Source organism: Leptidea sinapis, chromosome 5, assembly GCF_905404315.1.
Source record: "Leptidea sinapis chromosome 5, ilLepSina1.1, whole genome shotgun sequence".
In the NCBI taxonomy this organism is placed as follows: domain Eukaryota; kingdom Metazoa; phylum Arthropoda; class Insecta; order Lepidoptera; family Pieridae; genus Leptidea; species Leptidea sinapis.
In genome coordinates, this window is record NC_066269.1 from 8,391,840 (window position 1) to 8,404,690 (window position 12,851).

Genomic DNA, 12,851 nt, shown 5'->3' on the forward strand with positions numbered 1-12,851 from the left:
ATAGTTTATATTTATACAGTTTATTCTTTATTACATTTATGTATTATTTGAAATTATTTAAACACGGTTCATATATTGGATTCAGCACCTAACAAACTAATTTGTCATGTATATTAGGTACAGCCATTGTAAAATACTCTATTTGAATGAAAGGAGTGGCCGTTGAGTTTCTTATAATATGTTCTTCTCACGAGCTCAACTATTTTACGAACCTATGGTAAATTCAGTAATTTAAAAGAAATTTTTATAGTGACGATTCAGAAGCGCTTAGTTTAAGCCTAATTCAATAAAGTTTATTTGACTTTGACTTACTCTCCATCCTCGACTCATGAAGACTATGAAAAATTAACCGACCACACGCTAGATAGTCTGACAACTGCCAATACATTTTATTTTGGCATTAATGGCCCACGGACTAGTAAAAAAATAAGGACTCCGCGCCTAGTGTGTGTGCGGTTACGGGGTATACCAGATACAAAATTTTTCTCCCTTAAATAATCCTATATTCACAAATACTTTAATAGTATTGTTTTAACACTTATTCACAACGTACGACGGCATTTTTTAAATATTTTATTGCGACGCAAAGTGATCTGTCACAGACGATGGCAAATCTCATAATGGCGGCCGATTGGCTTGTATTAGTGTAAGTGTATGCGTGGGGCTATTTATTTACACGTTTACCAGCTTGTTTTGGTGCCTCACTGTTATGTAAGGTGAGACGGAGTCCTTATTTTTTTCTAGTCCGTGTGTATGGATAGATTATTAAAAAGTCGTGTAATGGCCTTTTCTCTACATTCACAGCATATTCATAGACTCATTATAATAATGCGGAGACATAACAATAAGTACCAGCTATTTACGCTAGCGAAATTCTGGCAAAAATCGCAAAAAATATACTTTCGAAAAAAGCCGATTCGAAATTTCTTATTGAATGAATACTATGACTCGATTAATATCTAATCCCCACTTCTTCCTCAAAGTCTTATAAGTCCGCACGAACTATGGACTACAACATTCACTATAATAACGAAACAAACAAATTGAAGTATATAAAACATAATTGAAGTATATAAAACATAATTGAACTCATAACAAAGAATATCGATATAACTGTTTATTAGGGTATTTGAACCGTCGGTAAAATCCTTGTATCATTGCACTGCGTGGGCGGGGACGGTCTAATTAAAGTTTAAACACATACCTTTGCAATTTGTGAACAAAATAAAACAATTTCATAATGTGTACCTATAATCTTACCACTTAAGAACTGTCATGTTCATTGTTTCACTTAAATAGTCAGTTAACAGGACAGCCTGAAGATTACTTTTGAGCTTTCAATATTTCGACCTTGTTATATACAGGCATTTTGACTGGCAATTGCGTGTGTAAATCAAAGTTTATACTATCCAAATGTTTTAAGTTTTCTTTAGTGCTAATTCCGCCAATATTTGTCTTTAAACAATTCGACACGTGTTTCGCCTCTACACGAGGCGTCCTCAGGACATGTTGACTCGCCAAACTCTGGCACGAGACTCAAAAGTGTGAGTCAAATATTTTCGGAATTAACACTAGAGAAAACTTAAAACATTTGGATAATTATAGATTTCCGCAAAGTAACGCCTATTTAGATAAAGTTTATACTGTCAATAACCGAAGCACGATATTAATATGGGTTAATTTCGTGGATATCGTGAATGTGTTATGTGACTTTAATTTGAGTTCGAGATTGATAAGCGTAGGTCATACGATCGCTGGCCAGCCGTAGAGTACAATCCCTAAAGAAAAACTAGACGTCGACTACTAAAACAAACAAGGCGACAAGCGATCATCACAGAAGCAAAAGCCATTGAGAACATCGACATTTTGCTCTGTGCTTCCCCGGGGCATAAAAAGAATAGGGAAGTCCCAGGCCCAAGGGTGTCATAAGAGGCGACTATGGGCATTTACCAGTGGGAGGCTTCTGTGCACAGGATGCAGACTAGATTATGAGTACCACAACGCTATTGTGTTAACTGTAACAAGCATTATTAGGTTTCGATCTATAGGGCTATTAGGGCTCAAGGTGACGAGCGCAATTGCAGTGCAGCTCAGAATTTTTGGGTCTTTCAAGAATCCTGATTGGCACTGCAATTCAATGGGCAATGCGTATAGTTACCATCCGCTGAAGGTCCTGCTCGTCTTGTCCCTTATTGCCAATTATTGTAAAAGAAATATTTATCTTCGTCGAAATGTCAACCTCACAAATAACAATAAGTTCAACAACATTTAAAAAGCTTTTTCTAAAGCCTATCCAAACTCTGCCTACACATATCGACAAATAAACCTAGTCATGTCATTGATTGGACACGAACACCGGTACGATGTCGCGCGTGCCATGAATAAATACTAGCCCACGAGTGGAGCCGCTACGTGAGCTCTGGCACGACCAGAAAAACCCCTGATGCAGGAAGTGCGTTAGATAATAATACAAATAAAATGATAAATAATTCGCTCAATATTTTCAGTTGAATACGAGGGCTGCGCTAAAAGTATCGGGAATGGAATATTTCCACTGTTCCTGTCATACTAAAATATTTTTAATTGAAAACTCCTTGGTTTTTAGAAATAGAATTCCACTTATTTATTTAAAAAAAGATTCTCGGTCTTGTCACAAGGTCTTTTCAAACTTGTTTAGTCGTTGAGAAAATGGAATTGACTCGAGAAAATTCTAGAGCGATGATTTATTATGACTTTCGAAGTGGTTTAACACAAAAACAGTGTGTTGACCGGATGATTTCTGCATTTGCCGATGAAGCCCCATCCAAAACCACAATTTATCGCTGGTTTGCTGAATTTCAACGTGGACGTGTCAAGCTCATTGATGATCCCCGTCAAGGTCGTCCAAAAACTGCAGTCACCAAAGAAAACGTTGATGCTGTGCGTAAGCTGATTGAGGAAGATCGACATGTGACATACCGCGAAATTCAAACTTTAGATATTTGCATGAGTCAAATACAAATAATCTTGCATGAACAATTAGGTGTAAAAAAGTTAGTTTTCCCGATGGATACCGCATTTGCTCTGTGAAGAGCAAAAAGCGGCTCGCGTTACTTGGTGCGTCAGAACTCTCGAAAGATTCCACGTAGGATCCTCAAATGCGGTATACAACATCATATCAGGTGACGAATCCTGGATATATGCGTACGAACCCGAAACAAAAAACCAGTCACGAGTTTGGGTGTTCGAAAATGAGTTAAAGCCAACAAAAATTGTTCGTTCACGGAGTGTTGCAAAAAAAATGGTGGCCATGTTTGTCTCCAAAACCGGCCATGTTGCGACTATTCCTCTTGAGGGACAAAGAACGGTTGATGCAGAATGGTATGCTAGCATTTGTTTGCCACAGGTCGTTTCTGAACTCCGTAAAGAGAACTGCAAACACCGCATCATTCTCCATCACGACAATGCGAGTTCTCACACCGCGCACAGAACAAAAGAGTTTTTAGAGCAAGAAAACATAGAATTATTAGACCATCCGCCGTACAGCCCCGACCTAAGCCCTAATGATTTCTATACTTTCCCTAAAATAAAGAATAAATTGCGTGGTCAGAGATTTTCATCACCTGAAGAAGCTGTGGACGCCTACAAAACGGCCATTTTGGAGACCCAACTTCCGAATCGAATGGTTGCTTCAATGATTGGTTCCATCGTATGGAAAAAAGTGTCAAATTTCGCGGAGAATACTTCGAAAAGCAATAAATTCATTTTTAAATAGTAATGTTGTGTCACTTCCTTGATTCCCGAAATTTTCAATGCTGCCCTCGTACATCGTAATAAATCAAAATAAATAAATTTAAGAAGAGGCGTAGGTCTCAGAAAAACGTCGTGACTGCGCAACATCCGAGAGTGGACAGGAATCGTGAGTGCGGCAGAACTATTTCGCCTCGCGATGGACAAAAAGTTAAAATTACAAAGCTGACTGCCAACCTTCGCTAGTCGGATAGGCACATGAAAAAAAAGAAAATAAATTTAACAGTTTAAAAAAAGAAACCTCCGGATCGAATGAAACACAGCGGCAAGTCGCTAGAATTTCACGTCGGATTTATGTTTGGACACTGGTATAACTATATATTTCGGTTGTGTTGCCTAGGACATGAGCTCTTAAAATGTACAAAATCTTATCTTCTGTTTCCGCTTTTCTCTGGTTGGTCAATTAGGCAATTTGAGTAATACTGCATTTCAATGATAATTTCATTTCAAGTATGGAAAAAGTTGTAAAGATTCAGAAAGAATAAGAAATCACAAGTAACAATACATAATTAAAATCCGAATCTTCGGTTAGTATATTTTCTTATTTGTTTAGCTGTTTATTTGTGCAAGTTAATCTAATACTAGCTTACTAAAGATCGGGGGCGGCAAAAAATATCGCGAGAATTGAGATTTCCGATAGGACTCTCGTTAATGAGTTGGGAAACAGTAACTCGATCTAAATGCTTGCTATCCCGATACTTGAGTGAAATGTATTAAAATTCCCTTTCTCTGATAAAAATGCTCCAAATAAGCATCACAAGTGGTCGGAAAATAACGAATACATACAGAAGTTTAAGATTACAATAAATACCCCATAAGAAATAGATGCAATTTAATAATGTAAATCAGAACTTATGGCAAGACCAGGGATTTTATACCGGCTGGTTTACAAACAAACAGTTAACTGAATAGTATGCAATTAAATTCAAATTCAAATATATTTTTTAATTCAAAATAGGATGTGACATCACTTATTGAAAGTCAAAAACTACCACCCAATTCAAAAAGTATGCCTCAGACCTGAGAAGAACGGGCGCAACAAACTCTGTGGGTGTCATTTTTCATAAATATGTTTACTAAGTAATATCGTACAATTAAACTTATTCTTTAATAGCCTGAGGGCGGTCCCTCCATTCCCAAATTGTGGTATCATTAACAAAAACATTTATGTTATAGTAACCTTTACCACACAAACGTTTTTAAACAATTCTATTGAATAACGTAATACTTTGTTTTGAACATTTTCTGGGTTTTGTATTGTAAAAGCATATACATACAAAGCAATGATACATGTAAGTATATCTGAAATAGGACACACAAATATGTTACATTATTCAGAGTGGAAACTAGAAAATTGCTCGGACAGTTTACGAGCCCGTCTCTCCAAGGTAAATTATGTTGTCGTACTAAAATGTCACTGCTGCCGCCTTCACATATTCTCATATAAATTTTATGGATTTTCATGAACTTTGTCACAAAAAGTTTCTTGCCATTCTGGAGGCAGTAAGCTGTCGAATTTTGAAAATGTTCGCCTTTGTCATTAATAACGGTATTGTCAAACAAATGCGAACCGAACTTATGGTATGGAGAATGCAAACCGAAGCGGAGACATCACACAACAAAGTACAGCAACACGGCACAGCAACTGAAAACGAAGCGTTGCGAGGCGCCACTCGTGTTAAAGTTAACTAAATAAATACAACCGTCGCGCTTCGCTCTTGCTTCTAGTCTTGTATAGTCCGCGAACTAACTATTTCCAAAGAAGCACTCACCCACAGACGAACTACGCGAACTAGTTCCCAGATCCATCGCTCCTTAGTTCGTTAGTTTATAATCGATCTCACGGATGCTACATATTACAGATCTGTGCTACGGATTATTTGAATTCCAATACTGTTATGTACTTCGCAAAATAAATTGCTTATTATTATCTTGAGCAGGCTCAATAAACAAAATATTCTGCGCATAGTTGTCAGTAGGTATCGAATCATGTTCACTAAATATAATAGTTTTAGTTCGCATCTGGGTAGGTACGTTCACTGTAGTTCTTTAGTAAACTACCGGGAAAAGCCGGATCGGGCGAACGATCAGTACCGGATTCGAGAAAGGAACTAACGAACTAAAAGATCGAACTAGTTCGTTAAGGACCGCTCCCAGTCGCGAACTATTATGCGCAACCTACTTGCTTCGCTCTCTGTATACGTTGTGCATACAAAGCCAGCTAATACAACTATCTCCGTTTGTCCTGGCACGCCTTTCGCTTCGCCACATATTCGGTTCGCTTTCGCTTTTCTATGTGACGAGATTTCAAACGATATATATAGTGATACATAACAAAATGAAAACGCTTCGCCAGGATTTCGGTTCGCTGTCTGTTTGACATTAGCTTAATTTCATAGTTTATTTTGTCGCATTATTGAGTGGGAACCAAATTGAATTGCGGATTCTATGTCTCCGTGTTGGCAACTGGATTGTAATATCGGACATTTGGGATTCAGTTGTACGTAGTACTGAGGAGGCAGATAAGCATCAAGGCTCATAAATCATAACAGGAAAAAATTTAAAACAAGAAATCTAAATAAAAAGGAGTGCCCTCCGCCGTACAGATCTCAAGGAACCCCCGAAAGCTCCTTATCTTTGTAACGACAACAAAACAGCCCTCCGCACGAGGAAGGGGACACTTAGCGCCCCATCTTGATGCTTAATTAATTGACGTCTGAGTGCCGCTATGGAGCACCCTTTAAGACAATGCGTTGCGGTTTTGTTGCGTCGTTGAAAAATGGCGGCTAATTATTATCTGGATAAAGTATACATTACGCGCAGTTAAGGGCTAAAATAAAATATATAGCTCATTTTAAAATGTTTGAGTAACTAGCCCATGTTTTAGTTTTTATAATGAAATAGTAATTACCGCATGAGAGAACTATTACTAAACTAAAAAACCGCGAATAGTCATCATATTTAAATTATGGTGAAAAGCAAAACAAAAAACACTACAAAAATAACCTGGATTTTGTATTAAAAAAAATAAATTTGTACTGATGTAGTCATAGTTAATATTTATTTAATACCTACTAATATTATAAATGTGAATGTAAGTTTGTTTGTTACGCTTTTACGCCGGAGCTACTGAGCCGATTTTGATGAAATTTGGTACAGCAATAGACAAGAGCTTGGGAAAGGACGTAGGCTACCTTATTGCGAATTAAAGGCTTGACCGCGATGACATAGGGTTTGAAGTTTGTATGAAAGTGCGTCATTATCGAAGATAACACCATAAAACTTTATATTAAGGCAGTTGATAATAAATAAATAAATATTTGTTCTAGCTTTGTTAAAATTTACCCCCTTGTGGAGATGAATATCTATAGTTGTCATTTCTATGTGTTTTATTTGCTATTCAACGCGGATGAAGTCGCGGGTAAAAGCTAGTAGCATATAAACGTCAATATTATTACGACATTTTCGAATAAGCCTAAGTTCGGTTGTAATCTATTGCACAATTGCACAACGACAGACAAACAGGAAAACAGCATATAAGTTATTAACGCTACATTGTTTATACAATGAACTAAACCTGATAATGTATAGAGGCCTGGAGGAGAAGAAAATATGGTCGTTGCAGAAAACGATTCTTTTTGTAATTCATTCTTGTTTAAGGCGCGGACTGACTAGGATTGTAAACGCTACAACCAATAATACAATATTTGCATTTATTTTACTTGTTTTCTTTTGTTTATTCAAAATAAACATATTAAATTGAATAATTGTTCGGTTTAAGTTTTAGAAAAATACTAATTCTATTAAATTCATTAAGAAAAGAATGTTGTCATCGCTGCAACTTTTGAAAACAAAAGATTTTTAGCTCCAAAGTTTATTTTTGGGAAGCAACTTCCAAATTTTTTATTGGATATTTCAAATTATATATAAAAATTCTATTCGGTTCAAATTTTTATTTAAGTCCTTCTTTTTGAACTGTATTTTTTGCGTCGGAATATTTTCATTGCGTCATCTTGTAATCGACTCTCCAAGAAACCAAATTTTGTGGATATTGAGGAATGACCGTGCCTTAATCAAAGTGATACACAGATAATCGGCAAAGCAGTTGACGTGGAAGGGCCTAATAAGGGCAGTGAATAACTTTCAAACGGCAATAAAATCATCTCGTAAACTGTAAATCTTGTAAAGTTTACACATATTCTTGCTTCGATCGAGTAGTTGTGGTATGGACATGTTTGGTGGGACGATTCTGGCCAAATGATTAGATAATGTGCTATTTCTGATGAGATACAAATGGTTAGCGTACTAGTAGGTAAAATATATTTAAAATGTTAAGGTGCCCAAAGAATTTCCGGACTACTGGGGGATCGCCAAAATATTACTACACAAATGAACATTATGAAAGTGGATACAAATTAACTAGAACAGATTAACTAAACATTTCGTCTCTTTATTATGAAATAGGAGAAAAAAAGAGCGAGACAGACAATATTAGATGGATTGTGATAACAAAATAAGTTGTCAATATAACTAAGGGCATTTTCGTTTTAGATAATATGTAGGTGTATGGTGGAGTTGGCTAACGGTCTACAAAAAACTCCGCAATGGCGCATATTTTAAAGATAAATTAATAATGGATTCAGTATTAAGTCTTATCAAATTAAATACATTAGTTACCTTATTTACATTTCATGAACATTATGATAGCCCTTTCAATAACTATGATAAGATATCGCAAAATAAAAACAAACTCGCATCATGGGTGTGTTGTCTCGCTTGCTGATGTTGTAAGCGGGTGATGCAGTGGCCCTAGCCCGATCAGCCTAGCGATCATTTTGACCTGCCACCCATTATGACCATTAAAAAACGGCGCATTAAATATACAAATAGGTGAAGGACTAGCATCCATAAATCCAGCCGTCTCCACATTAATGTAGTAGTTTATATTATCTTTAAGGCGACGTTACCAAATGGCCCAACGGAAGACCACCGCTGGTTTTCAAACCAGCAAACATACTGTGTTGGGACCACTTTGTGACGTATTGAAAATGATGTTTCATAATTTTGTTTACGTTAAGTTTAAATTTTTAAGTCTTTTGTATTTAGTTTGTACTGTACTTTAACGTCACAAATAAAAATTTTATTTTCTTTCTAGTAAGTAATTATATTTTTATGTTTTCTTATACATTGTTGATTGTTTTATTGTTATATGTTCTGAGTATCTTTGCGATTGCGAATATTTCAAGGTCATTCCCAAAAACTTGACCAATCGTAAAGAAATTATGAAAATTGGTTGGGAAGGAAATATTCGGTGTCAAACTTACTAAGCTGGCTTTTTCTGGGGCCTTTATGATTAGGCCGATTTAAGCAGCTACTGTTTCATGTTCTCTAGTGACCTAACAAATAAACTTGGTATAAGAGTGTAAACCAAGAATATGCAAAATTACAAACAAATAGACATATTATTGTCATAGCGATATAGTCAAAATTTGAATATTCTTGGTTTGTTCTCACGTATTAATTTATTCCAAGGTAGTAATTGGTAAGGCCGTAGCAACACAGATATGACGATATTGATCATACTTGAAAAAAAAGTATGGTTTAGAGTTAAAAGCCAAGGAGAAAACGTTTTTATGGATAAAAATACTGCTAGTTTCATCTAGGTGCCGCGGAAATGAAAATAAGAGCCTAAACGATAGCCTCGTTGCGTCATCGGGCATCAGTAGATGATTAACAACCATAAAATGGCATTAACGATTATAATGTGGTTGCGACGGCGCCTGATCCGACGCGCATGGTCAGCGGGCGAGACGAGGTGATAGTAAACCTCCCACGCCTTCAAACATTTACAATATTATTATTGAATTAATACACTTAAAATAGAATGATACCAGTGAGAGGCACTTTTGCACAGGATGCCGGCTAGATTATGGAATGAGCACAACGGCGCCTATTTCTGCCGTGAGGCAGTAATATGTAAGCATTACTATGTATTTCGATCCGAAGGGCGCCGTAGCTAGTGAAATTACTAAGCAAATGAGACTTAAGATCTTGTCTCAAGGTGACGAGCGCAGTTGTTGTGCAGCTCAGAATTTTTCCAAGGTTTTTCAAGAATTCTGAGCGGCACTGCATTGTAATGGGCAGGGCGTATCAATAACTATCAGCTGAACGTTCGCCTCGTCCCTTATTTTCTTTAAAAAAAAAAAACAATGAGAAAATAACAAGAGGGCGATAATTGAACCAAAATCGAATTATTTAATTGCCAAGGTAAAAATTCTGTGACCTAATTAATCCCTACTAAAATTATAAATGTGAATGCAAGTTTGTTTGTTACGCTTTCACGCCTAAGCCACTGAACCGATTTTAATGAAATTTATTACAGAGATAGACAAGAGCTTGGGAAAGGACGTCTACCTTTCATCGCGATTACAAAGCTTGACGGGGTAGAAGGTAGAAATAGGGGGTGAAAGTTTGCATGAAAATTTGTCTTTGGATTTAGGCACATGATAAGAAATAAACAAATATTTGTTCTAGCGTTTTTTAAATTTAGACCTGTGTGGGGTCAAAAAGGGGGATGAAAGTTCTATAGCTGGTAGCTTATAAAAATGTATTAACCACAGCAGTTTGTTGTGTATTATTTGTAGAGTATAATAAAATATTAAAAATGCTGCCCAAAGTAACTATTGCACGCGCACGAAGTCGCTGGTAAAAGCTAGTATATAACCATAATCGTTTACAACAAAAACAAACACACACACAATGGTATAATCAATGCTGGTGTAAATATACCTTATCGACCATAAAATATATTTGTTTGCGCGTTTTCCCACTCTAAATATTCATCCTGAGGGTTCGGGAAGGTTAACAGAATAAATATTTATACCGATAAAGGTATTGTAGCGATCAAGCCGCGAACAGAAGTAACATAAAATCCCGCTAAGTGAACATCATCGCACCGAAGCACCATTAGCCAAGGAGAAGCCGTAAACAAATGGACGTATTATATAAATAAAGTATCATAAATATTTAACATTCCATGTGTAACCTATTATGGGCGCCGTTAATTGAATTAATCAGCTGTTTCCATTTGTGGTGCGCTGTTTATGGTTGGAAAATCGTATTTACGTGGGACCGCGCGCTGACTTTGTGGAAAATAAGTGTTATTTATTAGGTTATTCGACTCTAGTACATATTATGTTATTATATACTTTAATAATAATATAAAGCCTTTATTGATTACAACAATCTTCAAATACAGAATATATATACAGAACATTAAAAGATATGTTATGGAACCCCACTCTGGGTATAGGCCTCCTCCAGCTTACTTCCATGTATCCCTCTTCTGTTCTTTACCTCTCCATTCTTTCCTCAATTTGTATTATTTCACCTACCCATCTGTTTCCTTGGGGGCCTCTTATAAAAAAACTTTAATTTAGGTTTGTGACATTCTGATCCTGTTCCAAGAAGCTGGTTCCAAAAAGCTGCACTGACTCAAATATTATTTCAATCATCATGTAAGATACTACGCGCTACCATCTTCAATTCGTGTACTACGAGAGCGACAAAATGTTGATTTGACGAAAGTCATCCAAATAAATCCATGTGACCGCATGCGTCGATTCATGTGAAGGGCCCCTAAGGGATCAATGTCCGGGACATGAGCCGGACATGATCCCTCGGCTAGACTGTGTAGATTCCGTCTGAGCCGTTTAGTTGACTTATAAGAACAGAAGCCCGCGCAAAGCATGCCACTACCAATATAAGGAGATACGCACAATCCTATCATCTATATAAAAACATTACCTGCACCTGATTGACTTATTCATGACGATACGCCTGCTGTAAATAAAACAAACTTGACTTTTCATTGAATACTCTCGTACGTTTAACAAAAATCTTAGATGCAGAACAAACTAGTGGTGGCAATGCATTTAGGCTGGATTATAGTCTCGACCTTATATAGCCTAGTGGTTAGCGACCCTACCAACTAAGCTAGAGGTCCCGGGTTCGAATAACGGTAGGTGCAAACCTTTATATGATGAATAAATAAATGTGAATTATGAATGTATGTTGAAGTAAGTATATCGTATTAAATATATTGATGTCTTGCAACCCTTGCACAGGCTATGCCTAATTTGGGGCAAGACAATTTGTGTAAAAGTGTGTCAATAATATTATTATTAATTTTATTATAAGGGTAACTTCTGAACTGACTCCAAATTTGGGGAAAGTCAGTCCTTGCCCTATCCTGCCATAGTACTCATGCAATTGTATAATTCAGAAGCCAGTGAAGAAAAATTAATTACCGAATCCTGTAGAGTTTACAAAGATCAACTATTATTTGGGAAGGAAATGTCAGAAGTAGAGATATTAAAAAGATAAGATTTTAGATAAGATTAGACTTGGTAACAGAAACGGAACTGAAGGGTAACAACAAAGCAGAGCCCAATGAGATTTGAAGATCGTGCGAAATACAAAATGGCTTTGAGAATGACGCCGAAGAATTTTGATAAATAGCTTGAATTGAATTGATAACAATCTCTAGTCAAAGTCATGATATGAAGGGATGGTTTAGTTAACTGAAAATAATGCTGAAAATTTTAACTTTAGTGATACATGTTACGCAACCTTTAACGACGTTCAACTGACGTGTTCTTACTCTTTGTGAATCGACCTTAAAGTGAGAATGATTTGATATTATTATGTCAAAAACATACCAAACCAAAACGCACATATAAATCAGTATTTGTAACACAAACAAAAGTAGAACAGAAGTGTAAATGTAAGTTAGAAGTTACTCATTCTAACTTGCATTTAGTTACGTTTCAGTTTAACACAATCCATAAAAGAAAAACTAGGATGTAAAGTAAGTATCGCATTTAAAGTCATTATAGCCGTTACAAACACCTAATTTCAAAGAATTGTATTTTCTAGTGTCGGAGCTTCTTCTAGGAAAAAAAAATTGTATTTTCAAATGTCTAGTGTTGCGAGCTTCTTTTATTATGATCTAGGCAGATGAAAGAAAAAACATAACAAATGCGACGCTCATAGCACGGATT

At 36.3% G+C, this 12,851-nt stretch overlaps 1 protein-coding gene across 1 annotated transcript in view; it reads right to left on the reverse strand.

Moving 5' to 3' along the window:
• Positions 1-12,851, reverse strand: part of LOC126964499 (mitogen-activated protein kinase kinase kinase 9) — a 71,788-nt gene that overhangs the window by 23,373 nt on the left and 35,564 nt on the right. The window lies entirely within an intron of this gene.